The sequence below is a fragment of the Wyeomyia smithii genome, chromosome 1, assembly GCF_029784165.1.
Source record: "Wyeomyia smithii strain HCP4-BCI-WySm-NY-G18 chromosome 1, ASM2978416v1, whole genome shotgun sequence".
In the NCBI taxonomy this organism is placed as follows: Eukaryota; Metazoa; Arthropoda; class Insecta; order Diptera; family Culicidae; genus Wyeomyia; species Wyeomyia smithii.
Window position 1 is genome coordinate 131,673,277 of NC_073694.1, and position 17,067 is coordinate 131,690,343.

General features: G+C 39.6%; 1 protein-coding gene across 16 annotated transcripts in view; it reads right to left on the reverse strand.

The window, feature by feature from the left end:
- LOC129717631 (probable G-protein coupled receptor No18) overlaps window positions 1–15,804 on the reverse strand; it is a 28,213-nt gene extending 12,409 nt beyond the window's left edge. For 5 of the 16 annotated variants that reach the window (XM_055667675.1, XM_055667670.1, XM_055667668.1 and 2 more), the window contains exon 1: window positions 15,210–15,801. The gene's annotated coding sequence lies outside the window, so the exon portion shown is untranslated. Of the gene's footprint in view, window positions 1–14,996; window positions 15,182–15,209 lie in introns of those variants that run through there. The other 11 variants (XM_055667676.1, XM_055667673.1, XM_055667671.1 and 8 more) reach the window with 10 other exon arrangements.
- Between the last annotated feature and the right edge of the window lie 1,263 nt (window positions 15,805–17,067).

A 17,067-nucleotide genomic window follows, 5' to 3' on the forward strand; every position in this document is an offset into this window, starting at 1 on the left:
GTCGAATTTACAACCGTGTTCGTTCAAGCGTTTTACTATTTCTATTAAATGTTAATGAATAAACGAGAAAATATTAAATCTTTGATAAACATCCTCTACAGTTACCCACACACGTGCAATTGTAATCCATACATACGAACGAATAAGAAATTTAATTCTATAGCGTGCGCTTTTATAAGCGACTAATATTTGCCACTACCCGCTTTCTGCTGCTCCAGCAAGAACCGTCCGCTTTGCCGGTTCATAAACAAATGAGACATTAAATTCTATGGCATGCGCTTTCATAAGCGACCAATATTTGCCACCACCCGCTTTCTGCTGCTCCAGAATGAACCGTCCGCTTTGCCGGCCAATACACGAATGAGAAATTCAACTCGATGGCATGCGTATGATACCGGTAGAGTTTTGGAATGTACATGATGGGGTGAAATGTTCGATAAGTACCTTGTATATCAAGGTTTCGTCAATTATTTGGAAGGAGAGAGGAGTTTAGAGGAATAGGGAATGGTAAGGAAAGTAAAAAAGTGTCGGAAACAGTGGCCTCGAGTAAAACAACAACAACAACACATCGTTCACAAAGTCAGATCGATTGTATCCGTTAGTGTCGGATGTGCCTGGGGAAAGAAGTAGTGATTGGTCGCTCGGTATGATTTAGACAATCGGTGTTATTTACCAATTTTTCAATAGTGTAACACAAACAATAGGTTGTTTTTGTTACATAAATTTAACCGTAAATTGATGCCAAAACCTCGATATTCTGAAAAGAAATGAGGCGTCACGTGGCTCATTTCGGCACATGTGCACAAACAATTATTTGAGTTCTTTTTCCGTAAATAGATAAGAAAATCAAACCAAATTGTTTAACGTTTCATATTAAGGAGGTCCCGCTGACATGCTTACTTGTTTTTATGTTTTTTTTTTATATTTCAATAATTGCGTATGTTCTGATGTTGAGGAATAGAGTACCTGTGTAGTGCACATGTTGCACAGGCGGACCCGACGCCACTGGAAATTGCTGCCCAAGCAACCAGAAGTTCGAATTTCACTTAACACATAAACTTAGAAGTTCACACAAGGTTCAAAATTGGTTCCGTGGAACTTTCTTGTTGAACAACAGGACACATTACTCAAAAACCGAACTTCATTCTAAATAAAGTACCGTCAACACCTGAAAGCAACTTTAAAGTTCAGGAGAAGCTGCTTGTCCCCCTTTATTGGAACCTTTAATTTCACATAAAGTTCACAAGTGAACTTTAAAACCCCCGGAAATTGAAGTTCGGTTAGTATTTTATCCGTACTTTTAATCAGCACGAAAGTTCAGTAGAAGCTCCTTACTACTCTTCATAGGAACCTTAAAGTTCACATAAAGTTCACACGTGAACTTCTCAAAGCATTGGAGGTTAAAGTTCGGTTAGCATTTTATCCGTACTTCTAATCAGCATAAAAGTTCAGGATAAGCTACTTGTTCCTCTTCATTGGAACCTTGAAGTTCACATAAAGTTCACACGTGAACCTCAAAGCCGCCGGAAACTAAAGTTCGGTTAGCATTTTATCCGTACTTCTAATCAGCACGAAAGTTCAGAAGAAGTGTATGTCGTACTTCATTGCCACTTTTATGTTCATGTTAAGTTCCGACTCGGCTTTGGCGAAAGTGGAGTTTGCTCCAGGATTAAAGATGAAAAATGCGTTTTTTTAAAACAATAAAGAAAGAATTAAGAAAAGTGGTTTATTTTATTATCCTCGGATTTTTTTTATCTAAATAAACGGCAAAAGGAAAACAAACCTATAATTCCAATGGGTAATATTGAGGTGTTTGATGGCACTTAACACTTTCTTTTGTTACCTTACAGAAAATCAATTATGAATTCAGATTCCCAGGAATGTGCAGATCAACAGAAAAAGTAAACCGGGTGTATGCTGTGAATACCCGTTAGACACTTGTTTGCGCGTGATGCTTTTATCTCTGCGCATTTTGTCCAAATCTTGGGTATATTTTACGTTCGACCACAGCATGGTGTTGCCGGTTCTGGAGGTCGAAGTCCATTTCTTGGACACCACCGAGAGTTTTTTATGTCACCAACGACTCGTTTCGACTACGGCAAACAGCGAAACTATTAATCTAAAAAAAATTTATTGATTTTGATCATTTATCATATTTTGTATATACTGCTTACCAGAATAAATTTTCAATAAACGTTTGAAAGGAAAATGTTGCGTACACAACCTTTTTTAATTACATTACCAACAATTCGCATGAGGTTCCGCCTGTACTTTATCCAAGCTGGAAGAGAGACCCGGTAGGTTTCTAGCCATGAACGTGTAGGTAACGAAAAGAAATGAGCACATCGAGTAAAATCGATGCTGATCTCATATAGCGGGAACGGAGCAGTGGTATGGATCTAGGCTTCAAAGAGGGAGGACTCGAGTTCGAAGCTTGGTGTAGTAAGTGGCAAAAAATATGATATTTAATAATAAATGGAGCCAGGCAATTATTCTTCTGATCTAGATTTCTCCAGTAAATGATTTTCATGGAATTATACCAACACGAATAATGAGTGGAGGGAATTGAAAAATTGCAAATTGATTTTTATTTTAAGTTTTTTTAAGTTTTCTTTTCAAGCTAAATAGCGCTCTGTTCAGCGACATATCCAAACTTGATGTGAACTTTCTAGTAGTTTATTCAACAAATGCGAACTTGAAAGTTCGATTAATTACTTAAAAATTGAGCTGAATTGAATTCTATTCACGATCGTTAGATTGGCTGATAAGTCTATGAATTTTACTTTTATCCGAACTTTTGATTACTTGGGTGATATTTAAGCGTTAAAAACCTGACCACTGGTTTTCCCTGGTTGAATTACTAGATTTTCCAATTCAGATGTTACTTCAACGTCAAAATCAAAACAAAGACGCCAATTCCGTTGCATTTAAAACTGAGATATTTCCCATTGCAAGTTTCGCGCATAGAAATGTCGTTGCCACCACGATGGAAGCTTCATAAACGAGAAGAGGTGGTTGTTGCGTTTCTCGTTTGCCTATACTTTCCAGGTCTTGAATATAAATTACTACCGGCTGAAGTCGCTGTTCTCGTTCGGCATTACAAGGCGGCAAAGATGACTAGAACAAGATGCCTGACTCTCAGCTTTTTCATACATTTTGCCCACGATACCTTTACAACGGTTAGTGCTGCTATCTGATGACCATTTAGGTCATCAGATATGCGCCATTTAGGCGCATAAAACTGGTTGTTGGCAAAATCGATTTATCGTGCATAATCCATAAAATTATTAAATGAAATAATAAATTAAAATGAAAGCTAGATGGCAACACCGTCTATTGAAAATTAGTTCGACTTTCGTTCACGCGCAGCGGCAATCGTGTCCGTTGCATACTGCAAGAGTCAGCTATCTTGTTCTAGTCATCTTTGAAGGGGCTAACAAATCTTTTTGTTGGTCTGTCGACGCTACTCATGCCATGCAATACTTGACCGAGCTCAATACTCTATAGCCGTTGATAAATACAGTATATCAGACCACAGCACATGTTTCATACTCAAGCTAATTCTCTTAAGAAAGAACAATGCAGCAATCATAAAAACATAAACATCATAGGAAGTGTAGTAGCAATCTGCAACGCAGAATCACCATCGCTTTTAACACAAATTATTTGAATGCCACGTGGACATTCTTTCTAGGTATATGTGCCAAGGGCTAACAATATATAAAATATCTAGGTATGACAATTTATGAATGATACTAACATCAGGTGGATGGCCAAGAACACTCATTTCCCTTACAGCAGTTCTTTTGATTCTATGAGATCTTCATAGTATTCTACCCATCTTCCAACAAAAATCAAATAGAGTCATTGAGCCCAGACATAACATGAATACTCCACAGTATGTTGTTGGTAGAAAAGAAGAGAAACACTTTTGTTTTCAAGTAGTCGTTCAAATGAATTTTAGATGTTATTATCCCTTTAGTACAGAAAAAAGAATATCGCAAACCACGTGCAGATGGCTTGTCAGACCAGCCAACTTTTTTCCTTAGCAACAGTTGATTCCGCTACAGGTACACTCCTACCAACCGGTCTAATATAAAACTGAATTAACGCGTTTTTCTTTTACACGATTTGTTTACGCGATTTTCTCGAAATTACGTGATTTTTTCAACGCGAATTTTTTAAAATTACGCGATTTGTGACATGGGAAATAAATTTTTGCGCGCACGCATCAATCGCGTGAAAAGAGAATCCCGTGTACTCCCTTTTTGGTGCACCAGGTGTTAAAAATTTGCATTGACAAGCTTGAAAACTTAACGAGCTGCAAACGATAAACAGGAAACACGGTATAAAAATTACACCTCTTTGTATGTAAAAACTTATCAATCATTTACGATTACTCAAATCTAAACTTAAATCATTGAAAAATCGTAAGATATTATGACTCAATCAAAGGAGAGATACTACTAGTGATAAACGCTTTTGCAACCCGCGCTACTCGAACTTTTCTTTCTGTGCGTTTACCAATCGTCGAGTAACTTTTCTACATCCAAATATTTTATTATTTCAGATTAATTTAATTTTATCAAACCCATCAATCCATTTCGGCGGCGGCTAAATCGTACAAGCGTAGGAAACAAATCGATTAGGCAAACAACAACTTCTATCCCCTTGTCCTATCAGTGACAGTCAGCAACATCCGCCATAAATTGCTATGCAGTGATGACTATATGAACCTGTCTGCAATAGGGGAAACATTTGGTTGTGTTGTTGAACTGTGTTGTTTTTGACGTAGGATTACGTCTATCTGGAAGTTAGGTGCCTTAACTTGAAAGTCAAGAAATTCAACCATGGAAAAATTGGTCAGGTCAGGTTTGAGCGCTTTTATTTCAGTGATTTATTATCAGATTATCGAGGTTTCGGTATCAATCGATCAGAATTTTCTTTACGATTGAGTTGTTGTAACAAGAAGAACCAATTGATTGAGACACTATTGCGTTGGTATATAACATGGAGTGTCCAAATCATACCGAGAAAACCAATCACTACCTTACTTCCCAAGTACAGCCGACACTAAAGTATACAACCGATCTGACTTTGGAACGATTTGTTGTTGTTGTTGTTTTACTCGTTCTACTACACACGCCACGCTTACTGGAAATTTATGAAAGGTACCATTCAAACATTTGACCACCATTTTCATTCCAAAACTGTGCCGGTATCATACGAACGCTAGGTTCTAATCGTTGAAAGAAGATAATTGATACCATCCTCCTACTATTTTGCCGTGTTCGTTGTTTGAGGCAGTTAATGAAACTTTAAGAAATAAAGAGTCATGCTGAGCATGAACACATGCAACACATGCAACCGAGATAAAATTATGCAATTCATTACCCTGGAAAAAATGAAAGATTATAGTTATTTACTCATTGCTGTGAGTTTCTGTGGCCTCAACAATTTCAGTTCAGTTCAGAACGTACATCGTGCGCCCCCTTTCACTGTTGAATCGATGGACGTTAAGTACATTCGAGCTTTAGATCCAAATTTCCCCCAAATCTCTTTCCTTAGAACGATGTACTTGGCGTCTCCATCGATTCAACAGTGAAAGGAGGCGAACGATTACGTTCACGTTGGAGTGGGAGCAAAAAGTCATAATCTTACCCTTTTTCCCAGTTTGAGCTTTATGACCGCAGTAAAATTGCGCTATATTGGTTATTTTGAAAAATGGAAAATTGACGGGGCTACAACATTGTAGAACATCGTTTAGTTCTATCTGCAAAGATAAGAAAATTGGATGCTGGATTTCATAACAAAATATGGATCATTCCAATTCATGATTACAGAAAAATGTGCGTTTCATCATATGTAACAACTTTATAGAATAAAGTTTTTCTCTAGAATATTAACATCGAACTCTAGATCTAAATTACCCTCAAAGCTCGTTCCCTAAAAGCCTGTCGAATAATTAACTTAGCGTCTCCACCGATGTAACAGTGAAAGGAGGCGCACGGATTACGTTCGCGTTGGAGTGGGTGGAAGCTTTTGTCGCGTGACTGAAATGGCTAAGGGCACCAAAATTCACAGGAAAGGTTAAATAGTTATATTGTTTCATTTTTTTCGGATTTAAACGCATTTTTCTTTCTCTTTTGTCAACCAGTGTTATTTGCAATATAAGTTTTCTCATACTAAGTGGAGAGGAGCTGCGTAGCTGCAAGGTTACAGAGTTCGCTTTGTCAAGCGGATGGTCGTAGGTTCGAATCTTAGTAGAACCAGGCCATCCGATGTCAGAAAGGACTTGAGCATGGATTTATTCTCAGGCTCCCCACCAGTTCCCTTTCCTTTAAGCTGACATCTACAATACCTTTGCATGACTTCCTCTTAACAAAAATAAATCCCTCTTATCAATAAAACTGGCCAGATGCACGACGAAACTTCTCCAGGGAATTATAATTGGTGATATTCGGCAGGAGGAACGAGTCTCGGTATAGTAGAACAGTAAGCGTGTAAAAGGAAGGGTTACATCACATTGAACACAAGCACTGCACAGTGGTCCAGGAATGCAATCTAGCGGAACAAAATTAATAACTCCGGATCGTGTTGGTTTTTTGAGATAGTGATTTCGGCAATGTTTATTAGAATAATCAAGGAATATTTTTGTATGAAAATATTTGTACTAAACGTGTACTAAATTTTTTTTGTTTTCATTTTTTCAATTTAGAAGGATGGTTTGTACTACAAAGTTGTTCATTAGCCAATAATATGAAAGTCTTCCAAAGTCGCAACTATTCAAGAATGCATCGTGTATGAGATATTGATTTTTTTGGACAAAATAGACAAAAAACTGTTATTTTTATTTTATTTTTTTTTTCTAAATGTACTAACAAACTTTATGAGTTTCTAATCATAAATCACTATCTCAAAAAACCAACACGATCCGGAGTTATTAATTTTGTTCCGCTAGATTGCATTCCTGGACCGCTGTGCACTGATAAAAATAATAATAAGCATGCCACTTCGCAATAATAAAAGTGCCGGATGCAGCAGACACCCGGGCATAACTCACAATATATCAACGATTCTGGTCCCAGTGAGGAAGTCTATACAGGAAAAAAGTAGAGAGAACATAGAAGTCCCTCTAGAGGCCTACTGGAATACCATCAAGTCAGCCATCAGCAGTGTGGCGTCCTAGGTCGTAGGAAGGATGGGGTTATTTGCCCCATCTACAAGAAAGGCGACAAGCTAGATTATGAGACCTACCGAGCGATCACTATCCTGAATGCCGTCTACAAAGTGATATTCCAAATAATTTTCCAGCGGCTGTCACCACTAACCAATAGATTCGTGGGAAGTTACCGGGCCGGCTTAATGGAGAGTCGATCCACAACGGACCAGATCATTACTCTGCGGCAGATCCTCCAAAAATGCCTCGAATACAGCGTCTCTACGCATCACCTCTTCATCGACTTCAAAGCCGCTTATGACACGATTAATCGTGAAGAGCTATGCTGGGAAGCTTACCAAACCGATAAAAGCTACGATAAAGGGAGAATGTGCAGTGTTGTGTGAGGATTTCGGGTGGTCTATCCGGCCCCTTCGGATCCCGCAGGGGACTTCGACAAGGTTATGGTCTTTCCTGCCTACTGTTCAACATTGCGCAAGAAGGTGTTGTGAGACGAGCCGAAATAGACACGCGAGGCACGATTTTCGTTAAATCCGGTCAATTCATCTGCTTTGCGGATGACGTCGACACTGTTGGAAGAACATTTGAGGTGGTAGCAGATCAGTACACCAGGCTAAAATACGAAGCAGAGAAGATTGGACTGAAGATAAATACGTCTAGAACGAAGTATATGCTAGCGGGTGGTGCTGAGCGCGACAGGGCGCTCCTAGGTAGTATTGTGATAATCGACGGTGATGAGTTTGAGGTAGTCGACGAGTTCGTATACCTTTGCTCAATAGTAACAGAGAACAACGATGCCAGCCGTGAGATTAGGAGGCTAATCATCAGCGGGAGTCGTGCCTACTATGGACTCTATAAAAAAATTACGGTCGAAACGTCTAAGTTCCCGCGCAAAGGCACCTTGTACAAAGCGCTTATATATCCTGTTGTTCTCTACGGGCATGAGAAGTGGATAATGCTTGAAGAGGACCTGCGAACTCGGAGTTTTCGAACGACGGGTTTTAAGAGCCATCTTTTGCGGTGTACAGAAGAACGGCGTGTAAGAACGGAACGGAGACGGAAATGAACCATGAGCTCGCGTGAACCCAGCATCCAGAAAGTTGCCAAATCTGGACGGATACGTTGGGCAGGGCACGTGGCGAGAATGACGGACCATTACCCTGCAAAATTGTTTCTCACCTCGAATCGATTTGGTACGAGACGAAGAGGAGCACAAAGAGCAATGTGGTTAGACCAGGTGGAGCATGATCTGGCAAGTACAGAGTGCCCGCGGGATTGGAGGCGGGCAGCCATGGATCGATCAAATTTGCGGAATTATGTTTTTCAGGCCATGTCTTAGGACGTACGGCCATTTAAGTTAAGTCAAGTAAAAGTAAAAAAAACAACCTTATGTAGTTCTACGTCAACATTGCGGCGTGGCTTTACATACAAAAGTTGCAATTTTTTTTATAATTACAATATTCGGAACACCGTGTATTCGTTGACGATTTTTTTATTGTTTCGAAAAACGATAAGATTTGCTTCAATTCACAAGGTTTATGGACAGCTCCTTGTCACTACAAATCTTTTCTCAAATGACAAAATCATCTACAGTAAAAAACTAACAATTCGACACCAAAAAATCAATTTTGGCCGAAGATCTTGATTTTCCGTCCATTGTGGGGTGGCAGGCAGTTAACCAATGCACGGAACTTCTGTTGCAAAAAGTAGGAAGGTACATGCAGAACGGTCAGTTCAGGCATCACCACCTATTCAACGCAATCTCGCAACAAACAGAAGGGTACAAAAAAAGTCCAGCTTCGTCGTTACTATCTGCTCAACGCAACCCTGCAATGGGAGATAAGGTTCAACAGACGGCTACCAATAGCTCAATGCCTCAACCACTCCCCGTTCGCGGTCGAAAGAAAGGTTCCGCAGAAAACTCCAAGGAGCTCACTTCCTCAACCATCTTCCCAGAAACCATCCTTCCGATGTTGGTCATGTGGCTGTCGCTCACAGCATTCAAGACATGCCGGTGTCGGAGTAAAGGCAACCCAAAGCAGCAGTTCTGCTGATGGCAACCGGCTGCAAGATACCGAATCCTCCGATCCAACCACAGACGGACCCAACACCCAATGAGCAGCTTTCGCTATATCCATGTGAATCTACACCAAGCTAAAGCAGCCTCCAGCATCCTTAGCAGCAGATTTATGAAAGAGCACTAACTGCTGCTCTGGTCCAGGAACTATGGGTCAACAACACAAGGGTTCTTGGCCTTACGGATTCAAAAGGTAGGTTAATCTAGTCTTACACTCAGCTCGAACCTAGGACTGCAATTCTGTTAAGCAGAGTTATCAAATTCACTCCAATTACAGAATTTATTCAGCGTGACGTTGTTGTCAGTATAGCGGAAGTCCCGACGGGAAGCAAAATATAATCATCGCATCCGCTGTTTTCTCCGGGGACCTGGACGTTTGCCGCCTCCCGAGGTCTGCGCGCTCGTACTACAAAGCAACGAATAAGCCGTTCATCATCGATTGCGCCACACGATTTCAGCCGGCTCGGGTACCAATAAAAGGGGTCATTACCTTCTTGAATATCTTACTTCCAACGAGGTCAATATATGCAATGTAGGGAACAGCTCCACCTTTACAAACGCCCTAAGAGACGATGTCCTCGACCTCACTCTCTGCAGCGCAAACATCACTGAGAAAGTAAAAAACTGACATGTCTCTGACGAACCAAGCTTGTCAGATCACCGACATACCATTTATGACATCGAAGTTAATCCTTTGAAAAGTGAAAAATTCAGGAATCCGAAGATTCATATATAATAGTGTTGATATGTCACCATTTGTTGCAGAATTCTGAATAGATATTAGTACATAAATAAATCATTACAAACATTCCCCCCCCCCCTATAAAAAAATGCTTACGTGCTCAGATCACGTGCTCAGACCTGAAACAGGAATCCGAAGAAGACAAACTGGTCCTTGTATGAGGATCACTTAGTCAACTCCCGGTCACCCTGCTCTATCGATATACGCACTCCCGCTGAACTTAATACGGCCGCACGTGATCTTGAACATAGCATCACCAGCTGTCCTTTGAAGGAAAGGTTTGTGTGTCGCAACGTGCTTTGCTGGAACGAAACGCTCACTAACCTCCGCCGTGAGGCCAGGCGTTTGTTCAACAGGGCAAAAAGCACATCCAATTGGGATGAGTACAGAGCGTCGCTCACTAAGTACAGCACTGAGTTACGCAAGGCAAAAATAATTTGTAGGATCAAGTTCTGCGAGGACATTCAAACATTGCCCGAAGCCTCACGTCAAACCCAGGGAATCACCGCAGGTTGTTATGAACACGCACTTCCTTGGGTCAACTTGCATAAACGAACAGCGGACACCAGAGCAGCAGCGTCCGAGTACAAGGCGTACAGCGCCCAATGACTCGATCTGCTCTCTCGAAGACTGTACACAGAGGCTTCAATCAATTGGGCATTAAGCTCTATTGAACCAATGAAGCCTTCTGGACTAGATGGCATTCTACCCATCTTTTGATAAAAAATCAGATAGTGTCATGTTGCCCGATTCACCTGTTCCGTGCAAGCTTCAACCTTGGCTATATTCCAGATAGCTGGCAGAAAATCAAAGTGATCTTCATACCGGAAGTAGGAAGAAAAGACAAAACTTTACCTAAAACCTTCAGGCCTAAAAGCCTCATATCTACACTCCTGAAGTTGATGGAGAAAATTTCAGATAGCTATATACGCAATGAGTTCATCAAGAACTCACCACTACATAAGGATCAGCACGCTTACCAATCTGGTGAATCAACAAAATCTTTTCTTAATAGTTACTCTCATCGAAAAGTTGCTGAAGTATCGAAAGACGGCGCCATGAGCATTTCTTGATATTGAACGCACTTTAGACAATACATCCTATGCTTCGATCAATACAGCTCTTCTGAATAGAAGCGTTGACAAGACCACAATGCGCTGGAGTCAGAATATGCTCTCGAGCAGAGAAATCACAGCTACATTGGGAGATGCTTCGATCACGGTAACAGTGACGAAAGGCTGCCCACAGGGGAAAGTCCTCTCACCCTTGCTTTGGTCCCTGGTGGTGGGGTTGGTTATCTTCGCATTCTAAGGGAGTTTGAAATTACACCTTTAGTCACCACCAGAGCTGCGATTAATCCAAGCAACATGCTGACTATGACGAGGGAGAAAATATCATCGCACTCGTTTCTTTCTATCATGAATAGCCAGCAACCATCACAGTAAGCGTGGAGATCCGACAAGTGATTCAATATCTTGTCTCTTTTGTTGCCATTTTCGGGTTCGCATTGTCAATCGTCGTGAATATACAGAGTTCACTGGGAAATATCACTGCAATGCAAATCAAGGTGATTTTTGGAATATCAAAAATCGTTTTAGTAGCGTGATTATGTCAGTGCCAGCTTGAAGTTTGTTGCTATCAGGATTTTTCAAATTTGATCTGCTTTGCGGTCCGTGACGATCCCAACTCATGATATGGCCACAATGAACTAGGTTTATAATTTCAAACCAGTGAGTATAGGTGTCGCTTGGTGGGCTGGCACAACAACCCCGAGTATTCGGAACACAACCGGAACAGGTTTTCAACAGGTTTTTCAATGAGAGGCATGGTGGGATTTTAAGCACTTCTAAGCACTGCTTTAATCATCGTTACCATGTGACTGAAACATATTCCGGCCATATATCCGAAACCAGTCGATTAACTCCGGCCATTCTCTTCGTTAAAAGAAAATATGAATGAAAACTAGGAGAAGCAAAACCGTTTCGAACCGAAATTGAACAGTTTCAAAGTTGAACCGTGCCAAAATTTAACAGGATCTGTATATAAATATACATACCCATACATATTTAAAAGTTTCCTGTTTTGCCACCCGCGATTCATTTTTCGCCGCGAAACACTGTCTTTAGTTTAACCTACAACAAGCACAATATTCAAGAATTAATTTATTAAACTCATACTGTCAAAAAACAAATAAAACTGCAATATTATTTTTCAGATATGAGATCATTTGAAAAATATTAATAGAATTCTTTTTATTACAATTGGTGTTATGAAGAAGCATATTCTCTACTAAGAATAAAAATAAATGATAATACAGATTCAAAATGTACCAAACTAAAATACGCTCAGTTACAAAACGAAGTAATAGTTGTTTATTGACAATGCTTCTAGTCGGCGTGCAGCCAAACCAAGCCAAACGTTGAATAACATTTACCGCCGCAATTGCTGTGTACAAGCTGTTAAAGAGAATTTTTTGTAATAATATCATTATCAAATGCTCAAACGAATCGTTACTTCATAATAGATGAATTATTACTTCTCATATCCACTGGGTGTCAATAACTCAATCTGAGAAAACGGCGCTTAGTTCGGTCTGATCGCACGCCGACCATATATCAATATCATACATATCAATTGAAGAAAAATCATTGATTTTATGTTTGCTATCCTCATAACATCATGCTGTCAGAATGAACTTGATATTTCTGCTAGTTCAATCTCAGTACAGCCATACCCGAATGATCGAGAAAGATGCCAAGAAAAAAATGAGAGTGAGAGTTGACGCTAAGAGAATCATTGTAACATCGCAAACTCTTTTGTAATGAACCATGCATCGTAGTTGGCTGATTCTGGTGTTGCATCATTTTGGCGTATTGTCAGTAGTATGATATTGACTTTCCGCAGCTCTGGTCACCACAGTATCAGACTGCACGGCGGTTCAGAACAATCTTGACGTTTCATATAAGATGATCGTTTCCATCGTTTCCGTTCCCAGCATTTCCATCAGGCTTCGCCTGTTTCTATACAGATGGGTCAAAAATAGAATTCAACACTGGCTCCGGAGTCTACGGGCCAACTATTCCAATGGGTTCATGGCCCACCGTTTTTTAGGCAGAAGCATATGCCATACTCGTCTGCGCCAAGATATGTCTTAAACGTAATTACAGGCATGCGAGTCATATTCTTGGATAGTCAAGCTGCACTATTTGCACTAAGGTCCGCCAGATGCGCGACCAAATTAGTCTGGGAGTGCAGCGCAGCACTACGAGAGCTATCCCGGCAGAATCAAGTTCCTCTGTACTTACTGGGTACCTGGACACTGTGGTATCGAGGGCAACGAAAACGCTGACTACCTCACAAGACAAAGATCAGCACAGCAATTCATTGGACCTGAGTCATTTCTGGGCACTTCTAAATCCGCGGGCTAGTGCGAACTTAAATCATGGGAAACGCTAGAAATAGCTAACCGATGGAACAATACACAGGGTTGCAGACAAGCTAAACAGTTTATCTCTCCAAACCTTGCTATAACCAAGAGGCTTCTCGGTCTCAAGCGTTGTGAGCTCTACACGGGAGTTATTACCGGACACTGTCCTGCTCTTTACCACCTGAAAATCATTGGAATTGTCAGATGTGATAACTGTCGCTTCTGTAACCTTGCAGTTGAAACATCCGCTCACCTTCTTTGTCATTGTGAATTGAAGCCCTTGCACTTATAAGGTACTACTTCTTCTGACGCAGTCCAAATGCGCATCAGGCATACAAAAAAAAACAATACTTGACCCCTATTCTATAGTGGACCACTCATTAGGTTGACTCAATTTCTCTTAACATTAAATCAAAATTTATGAATGTTTCCTAATTTTCATCGGGAAACATCCTATCCAGTCAATCTGCAGCTGAACCGCGAGAAACATTTATTAAATTCTGATTCATGTTAAGAGGAATTGAGTTAATCTGACGAGTGGTAAACTTTAAGAAAGAGGTCCATTATAGATTAATTTATCCTAATATTTTCCTGTTTTCTGGAAACAATCTCATTGTTTCCACCGAAAAATCTCTTCATACTGTCCAAGTATGGGTCTCTTATCATTATTCATTTCCGTTGTTGGGATAAAGTGAGCAAAAGAAAACGGAAAAATTCACGACAGACCAGTTGCCGCTAAAGATTTTTAGATTTAAGTCTAAGCAAGCTCTTTTAAGATACCCTAATTGGGGTAAATTAATCTCGAGTGGATCCCTCTCCTATAGTGGAACACCGGCCATATTAACTCAATTTATGCGAAAACTCGTGGAATTGTCAGGAAACTTTCATCGGGGAACACGTTATCTAGCCAATATGCATCAGAATTACGAGAAAATCTGATTCAATGTTAAGAGAAATGGAGTAATCTGAAGAGTGGTCCACTAAAGGTTAATTAAATAAAGGGATCCACTATCGGTTAAATTACCTTAATTAGCAACATGTATGTATACGACTTTGTTCAATATGACTGTACTGGGCGAAATATTTTTTTTTTAAAAGTCAACTAAGTTCCTTTTTCTTTCATCTATGAAACCTTTTCGCGATGCATAAAAAGAGCCAATAAAACACATCGAAAAAGTAGACTTTTGTTCGAAGTATAATCCACCATAAACTTTTTTCTACGCCATTTGGAAATAATAAAAAAGGGTTACTCACTAGTAGTACTAACTATAGAACTAGTAACAATTTTTCTTCCTCTGCTGATCAGCATCCTTGATCTTTTCGAATCTGTTATTTTTTTATAAAACGATTTTGTACAGTGAGGGGTAGTAGTTAAAGTGTAGTGAGAGTTTGAAGATGATTTTTAAGGGTAAAAACTAGGAAATGAGAATACCTACCAATTTGAAAACTTTAATATTGTTGATAGAGCAAAAATAACAAAATTCATTTTTAAATATACAATTTCACTGTAAGTTTGCAAATCAGAGGTTAAACTAGTCATTCGTCGCAAACTTAATAAATATACACTTACAGGTTCCCCTAAAATTTCCCATCTCACGTAACATTTATGAGGGCGCGTAGAGTTTTGTGCGGTTTTCTTGAGTAAATGTTGGATTAACATTTCTTTTCGATTCACGAACGAGGGTAATTAGTTCTCGTAATCAGAGTATTGTTGCTGACACTAACTACGAAGTTGTGCAGCTGTTTATGCTATGGTATGCTAACTTAATAAATATACACTAACAATTTTGCAATGAAAACTTCTCCTGGGCAAACATACTTCAATCATTAATTGGGCTAACTGACAAAGGTCACATCGATGACACGTCCTGTATAACATACGCCCATTTACGAACAATCTAATTAAACTTCCTGCTGATTGTCACTACATTAAACGCCCAGTAATAGCATTATGCAAACAAAGGACCCCTACGCGATGGTTGACTAATGTTGATCTAGGCTGTCGTATCAGTATCGCACACTAATAAAATATTCACCACACTGTTACAAAGTAGGGACTGCACTAGAAAACCAATCAAAATCGAACAGTTATGTTAACATTAACTCGTCAGCCAATTTCATCGATGATTTTGAAAATTTCAATCACAATTGAACCATATTATTTTATTCACAACTAGTAATAACCATTGGTCAGTTTTAAGTGGAAAATCACGCACTTTCACAGCTTCTCGGTTACCAATGCTGTAAGTTAAGCTTTACATAAATGAATAAAGCTCGCCTCTCGGTCCACCCACCAATTTCCGGTAAACTGATATGCAACACGCTTTCGACAAAGTTGAATTTTACGACCTGCAGGAAGTGGCATCCGACACGAACGCTAGTCGACGGTTGACTAAGTGACTGCTGCGTTGCAAAATATACTTTTGTGGTGAAGCGGAAAATACCGGGAGAAAGTTATAATGCTTGGTAACACATAGGTATTTTAGTGCACATCTTTGGCACTTGCAGAAGTCAACCAACAACCGTTTCACTGGCTCCTATCAAACCAACGAAGAAACGAAAGGAAAATGCGCGAAAAATTCTGCTACCGCCCTTATCGTTCTTTCACCCTCGGTTTGAGGCGGTGAAGAAGTCATGAGTTTTATGAATCCACGTACATTTTTATGCAAATATGCATGTTTGTATTAACTTTAACAACAACCAGCAATTTATGAAGTTTTAAGTTCTCGTTTTATGACTTTCCAAGATTTTGAATATATGTTAGTTTAGGGCTGGGAACCTGTTTTAGGCAACTTATGCAGCCTCCTATGTATTGAGACCAACTACTTAAAATGTGTAAATGAAATACAAACAAAAGTATATCAGCTCGTTCATCATCTTTTTCTCTGTCAGCACTTGTTTCAGATTGTAAAAATGATTTAGCAAACTTTAGCAATAATCAATTGAAGTTTCCTTTCAAGAGATACTATTTCAATCCCCCGAAGCTATTTTAAGCAGGTTGCATCTGTTTTGCAGTTTTTTTTTGATACCCATATCGCGTCTGAATGGTGACAATTTAGTATGGTGGTCGGTATTACCGACTTTTTGCAAAACCGGTATTTAGGTATTCATAAAAATAAAAACCGGTAAAACCGGTAAAAACCGGTATTTTTTTCGGATTAATACAAACCAGGGGTGACTCGTGGACTTTGAACCTACTTTTTCCACTACAAAATTCCTAAAATCATAGTTTGGGGAAGTAATGATGATTGTCCGCGAAAAAACGCAAGTCATTCTCTCTGTACTATTGAAAAATAATTAAAAATATAGGGCGTGGAACATCTCCGGTAGTGGTTTTCTTCGGCCGGTTTTCTACCGCAGTCTTATGCAAAAACCTGCCGAAGTAAACCACTGCCGAAGACGTTACCTACTCAAATTTGGATTCGAAATTTATTTTTTGCTTAGCGTCTTAGGTTGCATCTATGTATGGACGTGTCGCTGCATAATCTTGTTTTTGCATTTATGAGTACCTATGCTTTATTACGGTTCAGTTTTTTTTGTAAGATTTGGACCTCTGCGACCATTGTTTTGATCTCTTGTAGTGTATGTTCCACATACAACACTGGATAAATATAACAGTATTGAAAAACTTTAATGAATGA